This window comes from Acomys minous (genome assembly GCF_964271855.1).
Source record: "Acomys minous genome assembly, chromosome: 2".
NCBI classification, from domain to species: Eukaryota; Metazoa; Chordata; class Mammalia; order Rodentia; family Muridae; genus Acomys; species Acomys minous.
This window is the reverse complement of record NC_140484.1, coordinates 81,854,610-81,869,867: the sequence shown is the minus strand read 5'-3', so window position 1 is coordinate 81,869,867 and position 15,258 is coordinate 81,854,610. Positions and strand designations below refer to the sequence as shown.

The 15,258-nt window shown below is 44.7% G+C and overlaps 1 long non-coding RNA gene across 1 annotated transcript in view; it reads left to right on the top strand.

Annotated features, from left to right (window-relative positions):
- LOC311592606 overlaps positions 1–14,439 on the top strand; it is a 33,976-nt gene extending 19,537 nt beyond the window's left edge. The window contains exons 2-3 of the long non-coding RNA XR_014777463.1: positions 9,237–9,344; positions 13,697–14,439. This is a non-coding gene — a long non-coding RNA (uncharacterized lncRNA). The remainder of the gene's footprint in view (positions 1–9,236; positions 9,345–13,696) is intronic.
- The last annotated feature ends 819 nt before the right edge of the window (positions 14,440–15,258 follow it).

Genomic DNA, 15,258 nt, shown 5'->3' with positions numbered 1-15,258 from the left:
ATTCACATCCTATGTACCAGTGCTTCCCAGGAGTCAGAGCAGTAGTGGTTGATGGAATCCCAGGTGACTGTTTCCCCCAACTCTAGGATGACATGTCAACAGCCTGTGTCCATTGCCATAGACAGGACTATCACAGTCTGGGTCTGCTTTTCATTGCATGACTTCAGGCCAGGATCCTCCATAAGCAATCATATCACCATAGTGGACTATGGTCATCTTAGACCACAGGAAATGTGTCTACCTGGGGGTGGGGGTGGGCTGACCCAAATGCAAGTGTCCTGCAGAGAGGGGACAGGGGACCTTTTGGCAACTGAGTGAAGAAATGTTGATGTTGACAGGGTTGGGTCATAGCTGAAGACATACAGGATTAATAGACACATCACCTACAGGTTTCTGTGGTCCCCACTGCAGTGTCCAGCATCATCCCATATTGTTCTAGGGACTCCACTCCAGACACATGTCTCTGGAGTGGGTACTCAGCAACTATCCCTCTTTATTGCTCATCAGCCTCTCTGCAGTATAGGAGATGGCCAAGAAGGCACGTGTTAAAAACTTGGACCAAGAAGCTACAGAGAAAATGGAAATCCCAGTGTGCTGTGGAAGCTGCAGAAGCCAAGGTGCTGTCTTGAGCAACCTTCCTTTGCCTTGACCGTAGTTTCTGTGTGTTCTTTTCATCAATTGTCTCCTTGCTTGCTACTGAAGTTCCTTAGATGAAGCTGAGCTGATATTATGGAGTATTTCTGTATTAGTAGTTCTTGTCATTGCTGTGACCAAATATCTGCCATACTTCTAGGAGTTATCATGGTGATGAAGGCAGGGAGCAGTTGATGCAGGCAGAAGCAGGAGACTGGGACTCCTCACATACTCTATGAAAGACAGGAAGCAGAGAACAAAATGAGAAGTGGGGTCTAGGCTGTGACACGCAAAGGTTTGGCCCTAGTAACTTAAGTCTGTGACCATGTCCTAAACATTCCATGGCCTCCCAGGCAGCACCCCCAGCTGGGGGCCAGGCATTCAACAAAAGGAACAGTGTAAGGAACACTGTACATTCAATCTATAATGGGGCATGGGACACATATGCAATATAGGAATTTCAAAATTAGGTTCAAAGGAGACTCTATTCCCCATTGCCACTACCATTAGAGGGGAAGTAGGGACTTGTGAAACTGGAGCTGCAGTAGCTCCAGTCCAGTCCCCCGAGGAGCTGCCTTGAGAGTCACGCTGGCTGTTGGGAAGAGTGGACAGAAAGGACAAGATCCCTGCTGACCCTCCATTCTCTGCTCAGGACCACTGTTTCTCCTGTGGTTTTGCCTTCTGATTCAACCAATCCTGCCTCTTTTCTAAATAGATTACATTTGTCCATTTCTGTCACTTGTCACCAAGGGTCCTGACTGTCATATCCACATTAAGACATATTTGTGCAGCCACAAAGGCCCTTGCTTTTGTAATCCTATTGATGTCAGCAGCAGAGAAGCACAGTCTTCTGTGGATCTCCCTCAGTGTAATGGCTATGCAGTCCCAACTGAGGAGCTGTACGAATGTCATCCATTCTGTATGTTGGTAAGGAGGAATCTGGCACCCTGTGTACCAGATCACGAGGATAGTCTACATTAATGGCAAAAACCATACCAATGGTCCTAGTTCTCCAGGTTTAAGCCTGTCCCTTACACACATACACACACACACACACACCACGCACCACACACCACACACCACACACCTGATCAGAAATTCACTCCTAGCAGTGTTTGGGGGAGGATGTCACCAAGGAGAAAGAAACACGTAAATGGCCTGATACCAAGTGGAGAAAGGGTGGGTGCTTCCCTTCAGGGCCTCATGTGTCTTCCAGGATGACACAGAGAAAAGTGTCATGGCCTTGGCAGTTGGAATCATATGCTGGGCTCTACTGTGTACTTCCTGGAGTCCTCTGTGGGTGGACTCTCTAAAACATAGACTTCCAGAGCTGACTTGACCAGTTGACTCAGCCTGGTGTGTTCCCTGCCTGGTGATTCAGTGAGACTTGACATCTCTTAGGGTTCAAATCTCATGCTGTGAATGCTGGATTCCCAGACTGTAGTATGTAGTGAAGTCTTTAGGAAGTGGAGCCTGGACAGCAGACAGGAGGCTCCAAGAGCAGTTTATGAAAGATATTTTCCTCCTTGGCTCTTCCTAGCTGTGCTGTCTGCTGAGAAGTGAAGAGTCCCCTGTACATGCTGCCTCGACTCCTACTATGTCTTTTCTTCCCTGATGGGCTCAAAGACCCCTGAGGGGTGCCAGGATCAGCCCTTTCTCTTATTAGGTGCTTCTGTCAGCTAATTTGGTCACAGCTTCTCAAAAGGAATTCTCTCTACTTAGGTCCTCAGAACTGGCTTCTAGTGAGAAAACTGGCTATGTCCATCTGCTAAGACCCCCTGGCCTCTGAGAGACTTTGGGGACTGTCTTATTATCCAGCCTTATGGTGGGACAGATACAAGATCCTAAGGGACATTCATGTAAACCAGGCCCAGATTCCTCCTGAGTCCCAAATATCTTACAGTGGAAGTTCCTAATGCGATCCCACCACAGAAAACCTTGCTCTCAAGTATAGACGACAGAATTATAAAGTTATGTTGGGCTGAGGTTAGAAAAATGGAATAAGCATTCAGAAATGACCCAGTCACCGATTTGGTTTTTGGCAATCAAAAATGGATTTCTTTAGACCAGAAATGGATTCTTTACATTCCCCGTTTCTCTGCATCTGTGGGGGCTGTCACTCCCAAATCTGCTTGCATCAGGGCTCGGTGTGTGTTTGGAATCCAGAGTCATTTTCTGGAGACAGATGGCATTGATTTCACATTTGTTCCACTGTGCCTGCCTCTCACAATGTATTAACATCAGCTTCTGACATGAAACTCCAGAAGACATCAGAAACGATTTGATCTGTCACTTAAAAAATATATATTTTGTGCTGGACCTAGTTGGCCAGGCCCGTAATCCCAGCTACAATGGAAGCTGCAGCAGGAGATCGTAAGTTTTAGGCCTGCCTGGGCTACAGAGTGAGTTTAAGAACACCCTGGGTAATGTAGTGAGAACTTGTGCCAAAATAATAGGGGGAAAATGTGTGTGTGTGTGTGTGTGGGTAGTGTCTTGCCTGGAACACACAGCCCTGGATTCTATCCCAGTATAAAAGATGTATCCTCTGCAGGAGAAGTAAAGAGAAACAGGACTTTACAGGGCCCATCTCTGCTCCTTTCTGCATGTGATCTGTCTCTTGTTCCTCGTATTTCTGACATTTGCTTTAGTAGCTTCAGGACAAGGTGGAGATAGTGAGTGGCTGTCACGTCTTGGTATGTGTGATATGAAAAGAATACTGTGAAAAGAGTTATTCACAGGATGATTGCTACAGGTCCCTGTACTTGGGCAAGTCACTGCTCCTCTTTGAGCATCAGTTTGTCCATTGGTAAAACAGACGACGATTGCTCCTCATTCTTTCTCGTGATCCATGAGAGGGTAGCTGTCACTCAGGTGCACATGAATCTTTTGGTAGTGGTAAACACTGAGTCTCGTATATACAAACATGTACTCTATGGCTGCATCACACCCCTGCCCCTACCAACTCCTCTTGACCTTTTTTCCAGTGTTGTGAAGCAGATGCTCTGCTGCTGAGCTATATCTCTGGTTCAGTCTCCCTATAATAAAATTATTATAGTCAAGGCTGGTCCTCCTGTGTAGTCACCTGAGTACCACAGCCAGCTCCTGTAACTTCTCTGAAGTCACCCAGAATAGGCAGTTTCTTGGAGCCATGTGTCCTTGAGGACCTGAATAGTCAAGGTGCAGAAATCAATGTGATCCATGGCTGCTAGAAAGCCCTTCAATACATCCTGGTCTGAAACACATTGTCTCAGAGTTGATGGCGGGGTAGGAAGGAACTTATTTGCATAAGACACCCCTACTCCCTCCAAAGGCCCTGAGACAACAGGGGCTAGGTCCCTGTGGAATGATTCATGACACTAAACTGCACAAGGACAACTGAGAATGCTCACTGCAAAGAAGCACAGCTGGGGACCAGGCTGAATCCAGTCACTGCATGACTCAGGAGAGGGGTGCTCCCCCTCCAGGGCTCCTCAACTGGGTGGCCTCACGCTGTTCCTTCTGTCAGTTCTGCTCAGGGAAATCTGCAAATGCAATGCCAGGCAGACACTGGAGGAAATGAGGACAGACAGCAGACACTTAGTCCTGCTTAGAAGGTCATGCAGTTCTAGCTGGCAGGCTTGCCTTGGATGCAGGCTGTTGCTGACTGCACAGCCCCTACTAGGGTGCCATCTCCTTTCTCTCAATTAAATGTTGGTTTGGAATAATGACCACCAGCAGAGTGTGAGTCCCACCTGTTCTAAACCTCCGGGAGCCCCAGTGCCAAGAGCCATGCAAGGCACACAACAGGGGCTCCATCCATCTCACTCAGACAACTGATTTTTGGTACTTTCTGGGGCCTTTAAGAACCTCTAGCACCTTCTAGTTTGGCACACATCTTCAGCCTTTGGACTAAACTCACAGTGCCCCCCCGCCCCCCGGACACACACATAGAAGCAGTTCTGTTAGCTGATGCTTGAACCAAAACCCTCCTGTTTTCCACTAAAAAGTGTCCTAACAGAAAATTAGAGCCAAGCCAAAGTTTTCTCTTCTGATGTCCCAGAAATTGTCTTAGGATAAGGACAGCCTTGGTCTCTAAGGCAGGGGTAGCTTCTCCAAAAGACGAGGCTGAAGATGGGTACATGAGTACTGGCCCTCCCTGTCACAGTTCTGTCCCATATGCCAGCATAGGACCCTCCCCTTCCTACTAACTGCTGTACCCAACTGTCATCTGTAAGGATGGGGATGTGAACTTAGCTTTAAAAAAATCTCTAGGATGAAAGTGTCCAAAAACCACCAACTGGAAGGCCATGGAGGCTGCTTTTGTCTTAGATGGTGCAGTTGGTAGAGAAAGTACACTTAAATCAAGCATGACATGGTGCCGGAGTTCCGCCCCTGGGGAGCTTTCTGTGTGCCATTCCTCTGGGTTTACTCCCCCTGTATGCTCTACTGTGTAGATGCCTTCTTTGTCTACAGGATATTATTCAATCATATCAGGTGGAAAGTCAACAGCATTTGTCAAAAAACATCTCAGGTGTGCATGCCATCAGTCAAATCAAGTCATGTTTCTGTGCCTGTACCTCTGGTAATGTGGTGGTTTGTATGAGAAATGTCTTCCCAGAGGCTCATGTATCTGAACACTTAGTCTCCAGTTGGTGGTGCTATTTACAGGAGAGGTTATGGAACCCTTAGGCATTTTTGTGGGTGCTGGGAATGCAAACTCTGGTCCCCACAGGTGTACAGCAAGCACGTATGTTACACAGCGAGACTCTCACCAGTCCCGAGTTCTCATTCTTCTTAAAAGAGGCTTTAGATTAAGAGAAAAGCATGAAAAGAAGTTGAAATCCATCATGTACTGGGAACTATTTGACTTCAACCCATTTCTAGGGTGAAGTTTCTGCATGTGGGGGACACTGGGAGGGAAGCAGGTATCCTCCTCCTTTGTGTTACTCATTCAGGATGCGTGGACTCTCTTCTACAAGGCCTCTTTAATTGTGTATTTTGTTACATTTAAAGCTTACCTTTTCCCCTGCCAAAAGCTTTTCCTTTTCAAGCTAGGTTTTTTTTTTCCTCTCTAAAGAATCAGGGCTACTACATTGCTTGAATTTTTTTGTAATGAAGAATGCTAGTTTCTCAATTTTTCTACTTTAAAGAATATTTGAACCATATGTAGCTTTCTATTTGAGCTGTTTTCCACAGGCTTTATCATGAAGCCTTATTTGGTCCTTCTGACTTCCCTCTTTCCCCTTCCTTCCCCCCTTTTTGTCATTCTCTCCCCATCTCCCCCTTTCTCATTCTCTTTCCTTCCCATCCCCTGCCATTGCCCCACCCTACTCTGGCCTCTACATTCTCCTTTTGCTCTTTCCCCTCCTCTGTTTCATCACTTCCCCTTCCTTCTTCCTCCTTCCTTATCTCCACCCTGCATCTTCCCTTCACCATGTGCCTGACCTCTCCTCTGTCCCTCTCTCTCTCTCTCTCTCTACCCTTCCCCCTCTTCTCTCAGCTTCTTTTTTTATATTTTATTGTTATTCATATTACATCTCAATGGTTATCCCATCCCTTTTATCCTCCCATTCCTCCTTCCCTCCCATTTTCCCATTATTCCCCTCCCCTAGGACTGTGACTGAGGGGGACCTCCTCCCCCTGTGTATGCTCATAGGGTGTCAAGTCTCTTCTTGGTAACCTGCTATCCTTCCTCTGAGTGCCACCAGGTCTCTCCATCCAGGGGACATGGTCAAATATGGGGCACCAGAGTTCGTGTGAAAGTCAGACCTGACTCTCCATTCAACTGTAGAGAATGTCCTGTCCATTGGCTAGATCTGGGTAGGGGTTTGAAGTTTACTGCACGTATTATCCTTGGCTGGTGCCATAGTTTGAGCAGGACCCCTGGGCCCTGATCTGCCCATCATAATGTTCTTCTTGTAGGTTTCTAGGACCCTCTGGATCCTTCTAATTTGCCATTCTCCCATGCTTCTCTCACCTAGAGTCCCAATAGGTTGTCCTCCCCTCTGTCCCATTTTCCTGGTAAGCTTCTTTTTCCATTTTTCTATACTTCTGGAGTATACTGGCAGTCAGATTGCCTTTAAAAACACACTAGGCTTGAGTGTTTATCTGGTCCCTGAGTTCATCCACAGTCTAAGACTGTCTGCCTGTTGTACTACGCAAATGTGGAAGTGGGTGGTTCCAAATTTCAGCTCTCCATTTTCAATGCCCTCATTGGCTCAGTCATCCCTTGAACTGAAGCAAATTGAAAAAAGAAGCATCTGTTCTCCCTGCTTTCCTCTAGGAGTGTGTAGAGTCATTTTTCTTCAGGCTGTAGTCACATGTATAGGAGGGAGGGGTGGGCACCCAGGGCAATGAAAGAATGGAGGAAGGGAGAGGTTCTCCAGAGGGGAATGACCTTCTGTAGTTGCAGCTGCTCCAGAGAAGAGGGAGGAGTAAGATAAGGGGCAGAGAGTGTAAAGAGAGAAAAGCCATGGAGTCAAGATCAGGCCAAGGAGGATGACAGCACTGTAAGGTGCTGGCCAAGGATACACTGGAAAACAAGGTTGCAGGGTGCTGAAAATGGGGCTGAATTTTCCAGGGACACTTGGGAACATTCCTTCCCTGTGGTGTGTCTTCCAGCCTTCCCTTGTGCCACAAGCATGTAATATGGAGGCTGATGCAAGAGGATCATAAAGTCAAGTCCGTTTAACCAGACCAAATTGGAAAAAAAAATGACGAAGAGACCGGGGGACACATCTTAGTGGTAGTGCCTTTGTGTGGCTTGTACTAAGCCCTAGGTTCAAGCCCTAGGACAGAAAACACAAAACAAAACTGAATTTCTGCACAACTAACAAAAACAAAGACAAAACAAATAAACAAACACAAAAACTGTGGAGATTTTGGTAAAAATTGGGAGCTCTTTCAAGGGGGAAAATGTTAAAATAGTAATGAACCATGTTGGTGGTCAAAACATGACGACGTTTGAGTTTGACATTGCTCATTTTTTGGCCTTTCTGAGAGGCTAATAAACAAGATTATGAACCAAAATTATAGTCAAAACATGCCTTGACCTCTTTGACCTATGGATAGTAATAATTCTTTTGACCCTTGGGTTTTTTTAATATTTACTTTTTACTTTTTATTTATGTGCATGTGAGTATAATGCCATGTATATGCAGGTACACAGAGGTCAGAAGAGGACATCAAATACCCTGGGGCTGGAGTTACAAGAGGTTGTGAGCACCTGGCAAGGGCACTGGGGACCAAACTTAGGTCCTATGGAAGAGCCACAAGTTCTCTTAACCTTTGAGTCCTCTCTTCAGCCTTTATCTATGTTTCTTATCTTGTTAGCTTGTAAAACTTTACAATGTCAGTTACCAACTTCCAAATTGAAAAAATGACAAAGATACTTTGCTGCCTGAACAGTCACTCCTAACTTGCTATAATGTTAGAACATCATCTTCAACCTTCTGGCCCAATATATCTGACAAACATATTTGTGAAGCAGGAACTGTTTAGGACTTGCTTTCCTTGTCTTGGCAGAGTTTTACCTTCAACTCTACCTACATCCAAGCTTGTCAATTTTTAGGCAGAATTCTGCCAGTGGTTGAAATGATGATATTTTGCCCAGTGGATTGTTTGCCACATTTGAAGCCATCTCCCTAAAGAGGTTCTCTGATGCTCAACATCTTCTTTGAGGTACTCCTGGGTGTTGCCAGGAGTTAACCTGTCTTATTGTCAAAGAATCCTTAAAACAATAAAAACTTCCTGTTTACTCTGGTAATTAATTTTATTCCTTCTAACGTCTCTGATGGGATTGAAGAACAAATTGGTTAGTTTCACAACTAAGCTTAGTTGCTTAAGGGTTAAGATGTTTTTAGGTCTAGATAGATGCTTTAAGTTGATAGAGATGAGATATGATAGATATTGATTTACACTCAGAATTTAAACTCACCAAGTTAGGAAAATGTTTTCTTCAAAGTTGCCAAATACAAATAGCCAAAACACTATGAATGTAACATTAATGTAATTCCTGATTGTTTCATGGTTCTTCTTGCTCTAGGTAGTTTATTTTATATATGTATAATAATACAAACATATATGAAAACATATTAATAAATTTTAAAAAACTATACAATGTACCTTATAAGCCTTCTATAATCTCATTTACTAAGGAAAAGTCTCTTAGATAAAAGTACATCAAAATATTTTTGTAATCTTTTATTACTTTTGAACACAATAATTTCAAAAGCAACCAAAACTATATAGTTCTCCTATGATAGTCACAGTTAACTGAGATTCTCTATAGAAGCTTTACCTGCCCTTCCAAGTGTACAATTGTCCTTCTGTTAAGCCTTAAGCCTACTTCTTTTCTAAACTATTTGGCATTGAATTTAGAGTCTTATGCAAGCCACCAAGTGATCTGCTTCTGAGCTATGTGTCAAGACACATAAACACACACACACACACACACACACACACACACACAGAGCTGCATTTGAACTTGTGATCCTCCTGCCTCACCCTCTTGAATATCTGTCATTACAGGCCACAACTACCAGGCCCAGTCCAACTTTTCTTAATAAATTAATTCCAATGTTGCTTCATAATGATTCATCTTAAAATTCTTTGTGTGTCTTTAGTGAAGAGCCAGGACATACCTGAAAGAGTTCTCAGGTGAGTGTCTCCAGGCTGCCAATGAAGACTGGCTAAATTCCTGAGAAGCTGACTTTCAGCAAAGCCTCCCAGAGGTAAGTGTTCAAGTTGAGAAGGGCTGGTGTCTCATCTAATCCCCAAGCAGTGAGGTGGGAGGATGCTCACAAAATTAGTCAGGGTCTGGGAGGACTGCTGGACTACCTAGAGAACAGAGTGGGACTTCTTCAAGCCAGTGAGTGAGAGACCCTAGACTTCCTCTCCCTTATCAAGGAACTTTCTTATCTTGTAAGAGGCAGACCTGAGATTCATAGGAATGGAGGCTGGGTGGTAAATAGGTGACAGAATCAGGAGGCTGGGCTGCTGACTCCTCTTTTCTCCAGGCCTCAGGCTACAGTCCCACTGGATTAGTTGCTGCACTGAGGGAGGGCCTCAAGATGCACATTTTGTTGTAAGTTAGCAGGTTGGTTGAAGGCTGGACGCACAGGGTGAGCTGAGGATTAGGACTCTTGGCAGGCATATCTTATCAAGCAGGTTTTCTTTAAGCATTACCTCTGCTTCTGAGGATGTTAGGCTTCCTATGGCTTGTCACAGCACCCTCCTTCGTTTAGGAAGCAAACTCTTTCTTCAAAGCTAAGCTTTCTCCTAGGCCTGAGCGATTAGCAGCAGATTCAGATTAATGGGGTCCAAATTAATGTGATTTATCGTCATGGCTTTCATAAGCTGTACTCTACTTATTCATCCACTTTTATTTTATTTTATTTTCAGGGCCCAAATTTAGGACACTTGAAGTATAGTTGTGCCTGTAAGCATACAGAACACTTTGTAAAGTGTTCTGGAAGGCACACCCAATGCTTCCTTTAGGAGTGATAGCTCTAAGTAGAGGATTGTTGCTATGTCGATTTAGCATGTAAAATATTGTACTTCAGCAAAATTCAGGCACTTTGACGCCTTCAGTAGATGGTACTTGGAAATCTCCCCAAATTTGAGTGTTCCTCCAGGCTTTGAAAAAATAAGACAGCAAGCTATTTGCATGTTTCCAGTGTGAGTGGCTCACAGAGATTGCCACCATGTTTGTGCCACCAGCAAGATTTCCATGCAACAAGCATGAACAGCCTCTGCACCACAAATCCACCATCTTCCTTCTAGAGGGTTCGTGAGCACTGGTTGGCATTCCAGCACAGCTCATCTTTCTCATCTTCCAGGTTGTCCATCATATGTGTGGTCCTTTGAGGCCTGGAACAAACCTACTGAGGAATTAAGGGTCTTCACATTTGTCTTTCACTGTTTCTGGGTTAATCTGGCATCAGGAAGCGGTCTCTGCATTCTTGGCTCCACAAGAGGGCCTGGTACCTCCCCTCACCCACTCCTCAGGAACCAATGTTTTACCCAGTGCCATTTAGTTCTAAACGATTATGTAATTACATTTGTGAATGCAATCCTGCAGGGCATTATTCTAATTATAGCCCACAATCCCTTTCAGCCACATTCAGAGAAATAATTTGTGCAATGAAATGGGGCTTCTCCAGCTGCCGCAGTGTCTAAAACCTGGGCACACAGTCAGCTCTGCCTCCTGGAATCAGAGGCAAGGCCTTCGTTCTTTCTTAGGAAGAGATCCAAGAGTCAAATCCCCAGAGCCACCCCTCAAGAACAGTTTTCAAACACCACAGAGTCCTTTGCTCCTAAATCCTTGACTTAACAATAAATTGCTCATTCTGCAATTGTGAGTAAATTTTGTGTTATGTAAGTTACACCACAGTCAGTAAAGCTGTTTAAAAACAAAAGAGTTACTAAGCTAATTATAATCAAAGAGAAATGGAGGTGTCCTACAGGTAGGTAGTCACTGTGGGTCAAAGGAGAGCATGTGAAATGACAGTGACTCTGAGGGCCTTGAGGTTGATGGTCCGTGAATCTGAGGCTTCATTGCTAATTAATGTATGTCAAATTTAAAAGGTGGTGAGGATTTTATATGATGCGTTAAGCTGTTACTTTTGCTTTCTTCATGTATTTCCTCCCTTCCTCCTTCGCACTTCATCTTTCATCTTCTTCCTTTTCTTCCTCTCCTACTTCCTCGGCATCTGTTACTAATTTGCACTTGCTTCTTGATGTGTGGGGAATCTTTCTAGCCGTTTCCCAGCTATAGTTCCTAGAGATCGTTATTTGGTAGGCTGCATGAGAAGCATCACGTAACATCAGGCTTCCTGGAGTGTCCTGTGAGCCCCACTTTCTGGCATCTGAGCACTGAGAGGTCATGGTGTCCTCTAAAATCCTGAGAGGTGAATATCTTCTTCTATGATGCAGCCCACAGTCATGGGTGTGAGAGAGAAGCTTATCCTGAGTTCCAAGTTCCCAACAGCAAGACTACCAAGCATCAGGTCTGTTCTTAGCTGGGACCCACAGGAATAGGAACAGCTGAGCCTGAAGGCTTACTGCACTGTGTCCCTAAGGTCACTGATCTGAGCTTTCTGATTCAGATTAATCTGTCTTAATCACCATCTTCTGCTTATTGGTGCTTTTGTAAAATAAAATTAATATTTAATTATTAATTATGTATTAGGCTTCCCAGAGAGGTAGAACTAATAGAATAAAATGTGGACATATGAAAGAGGAATTGGCTGATATAATCCTGCATGCTAAGTCCCCAACAGACTGTCTGAAAGCTTGACACCCTGTGGTGTAGGTCTCATGGTTCAGTTCTGAGACCAAAGCCAGGAGTCTAACTCTCATTCTGAGGCTAAAGTTTGAGAACCTCAGGGGGTATATATTAAAAAGTCCAAAGGATGGGCTGGAAAGATGGCTCAGTGGTTAAGAGCACTGACTGCTCTTCCGGAGGTCCTGAGTTCAATTCCCAGCAACCACATGGTGGCTCACAACCATCTATAATGGGATCAAAGTTTGCAGTTCAGAAGCTCAGTGACAGGAAAAAAGTGTGTTCCCGCTTAAGGAGAGACCCCAGTTCATCTTCTTCTGTTTTTAATTCAGGTTCTCCACCAATGGACGGTGCCTGTCCACCCTGTAGGCCCATCTCCTCATGGCAACGCAGCCACTCAGATATGGCTCTCAAACTGTCCAAATTGTGCTTCATGAATTTCATGAATCTAGTCAGGGTGGCACCTAAAGTCCACTATCAAGTGTTACTACTGTGAATCCATCTCCGTGTTGTAATTGCTTCATGTCGTCAGATAAGTGATTTGAGTCATAACAAGCCATTGGGTGTTAGCTTTTTAATCTGTTAGCTGAGTTAAAAATGGGGAAGGGGTGAGGAGGAGATATCAATGTATATGATATATATTTGCATATAGGAGGGTCTTTCTGCTTGTCTTGGTTTCCTGTTGGTGAGGCACTCTCTGAAGGAAGGTCAGGGATATTCAGAATCCTCTCACGCTGCTGATGAGACTATATCCATTTAATGTTTTACAAAGAAAACACATGTTTTCATTTTCCTGTGGGATTGTGGCCACTGATAGTTTGTCCATGCTCCAGTGAATGGCCCTACCCCTTTGAGCATTAGAACATCACTAATTGGATTCAGTGGGTTATAAAAAACAAAAGAAGGAATAAGACTATTTGTCAGTTATAGTGACACATGCATTCTAGAGGCTGAGGTATGTGGAGCTTTGTGAGTTCTAGTCTAGCCTGGTCTACATAGCAAGCCTTAAGATAGCCAGGACTACTTACTAAGATTCTGTCTTTTAAAAATTAAAAAAAAAAAAAAAGACTCTTTAAAAAAAAATCTGAGACAATTCTCTACAATGTACATTTTAGTAAGTTTCTAAAAGCTAATAGATTGTAACACTTTGTGGAAAAGGCTCTAAGCAAGGTATGTTAGTTTTTCTTTGCAAACTGTCCACATGTAAATGAAGTGAGATCTTAGAAATTTGTCCTTAAAGATTAAGACACTGGCCTTGTGTGGTGGCATAGACTGCTACACGCAGTACTCACAAAGCAGAGGCAGAGGGATTTTGAATCCCCAGGTCAGCCCAAGCTACCTAAGGAGTATCAGGCCCACCTGAGCTACTTAGAGAGACCCTATCTCAAGAAACAGAAACAAACAAACAAATACCCTAAACAAAAATAAGACATGTGGCTGTTCAGTGAAGCCTGTTCCAATCTCCTATTTTCCTATCATTCATCTACTTTTCAGAAGTATTGAGCTGTTTCATTTTATTCTTGCTTCATAATGACATCAAGGTTCTTGACTTCCCCCAACATCTGCTTTTAGAGGGAAGCAGCCATGCATTTGGATGCAGACCTCATGCAGTCTCTCCCATTCCAGGCCGTATGGGAGTCTTGCCAACAACTCTCTGCTGTGGGCAGATTTGGGGGCCCTGGTGTGGTGTCAGTTCTGATGTGAGGCTTTCGTCAGGTGGTCTCCTCTCACCTCAGCTTTGCTCTCTGTGAAATGGGCCAGAGCCCATTCGCAGATAAATGATCTTCTCTTCTTCCTCAGCATCAAGTGTGATGGTGGCTACGAGCCGATATTGGAAAGCCATACGAACAGAGCAATGGCAGAGAACGCACCTTAGGACTTCATGGACCTGACCAGATAGATGACTTTGTGGCTCCAGTTGTCTCAGCATGGCCCCATCAGAACCACCTCGGGCTGCCGAGAGCAGCCAAACAGAATTTCAAAGGATCCGTGTGTCGTGTCAGATAGACCGGGACCTCTGACCTCCAGAGACTCTTCTGTAGGCTCAATTTTCTTAAAAATTATACTTTATTATGAAATTATTAAATGAGCTTCCCTCCCTTACAGCCCGACTAGCCTAAATAGGAGGGAAAGGAGATTAAGGAAAACAAGAATGAAACCTGGGAATCAGTTCCTAGGAAAGATTCTCCTGGCTTTAGGCAGCAGGATTTCAGCAGACCAGCAATACCGCCAAAGTTGCTGCTGGAACCTGGAGCAACCGGAACCAGGAGCCTCAGCCTGAGCCCAAAGCCTTGAAGCCTTCTCTGGAGCAGTTCTCTTTAGGAGTGGGCGTCTTGAAGTGGAGTGATGAACAGCCAAAAACCAAGTCCCAACCAAAAGCTCCAAGCCTCCTGTTTTGGGCTCATATATATAATCCTCTCAGTCTGTTCAAGGATGTCGGTCACCAAGCTCCCCCATGAAGTAGTTTGACTTCTAATCCTGCTCTCTCACATCTAAGTGGTAAACATCCTGCTCTCTTCCCCATCCCACACGTAGGATCAAAACAAAAACAGGCTTATCTCCCCTACACGCCCTTTACCTCTGCCAGACTCAAGCTCTTCACTTGGGAACTGGATCATCTTTTGGAGGGGATATGTGGGCTGTGGGTGATGGAACAGGGAGTGCCGGGTATAGTGGCAGGTGTATACAGGATTCTGCTGCGATGTCAGGTGTCAATTCCTGAGCAGTGAATAGGAACCCCCAGACTATCTTTTCCTGTAGTTTGTGATGCTCAGTGGTCTTGTTCTGGAGAGTACTGTAGGGGAAGCAATGGGCTACTGGGAATGATTTTAGTGTATTTTTAACTAGTGGTTTTTTTTTTCTTTTTGAGGCATTTCCACAAATCTCTGCTGATGCAAGCTCTCCATTCTTTTTCACAGTCACCTGCAGCCGTTGGTTTATCACAGGCCTGGTTCAGGTCCTTGCCAGAGCAGTAAATCCGGCTGTAGGAGCTCGGTCTGTGAAACACCCTGATAGTTAATCGCTCCCTCAGATCTCCTCTGGGAAGTCCTTACTGCACCTCTCAGACCTCTCTAGCCTTAGAAATAAATCAGGCTATCTCCCACTCACATGGAGGCAACTGCTGTTTTCCTTGGGATTGTCCCTTTCAACAAGAGGCAGACAAAAGCGAGGCCAGCCGAGAGAGTTAAGCCCTGCAGTGAAGGCCAGTGTGTCTTCAGCAACGCCTTTCCAGCCTTACCTGCATAATTCCCAGGCTGTATACACTGACCTTCCTATAAGCACTTGAAAAATTCCCCAACTAGAAACTCCCTGCTTAGAATCTCGCAGTGAGGGCCTGGGTGTATTGCTCAGTGGTCCAGCAC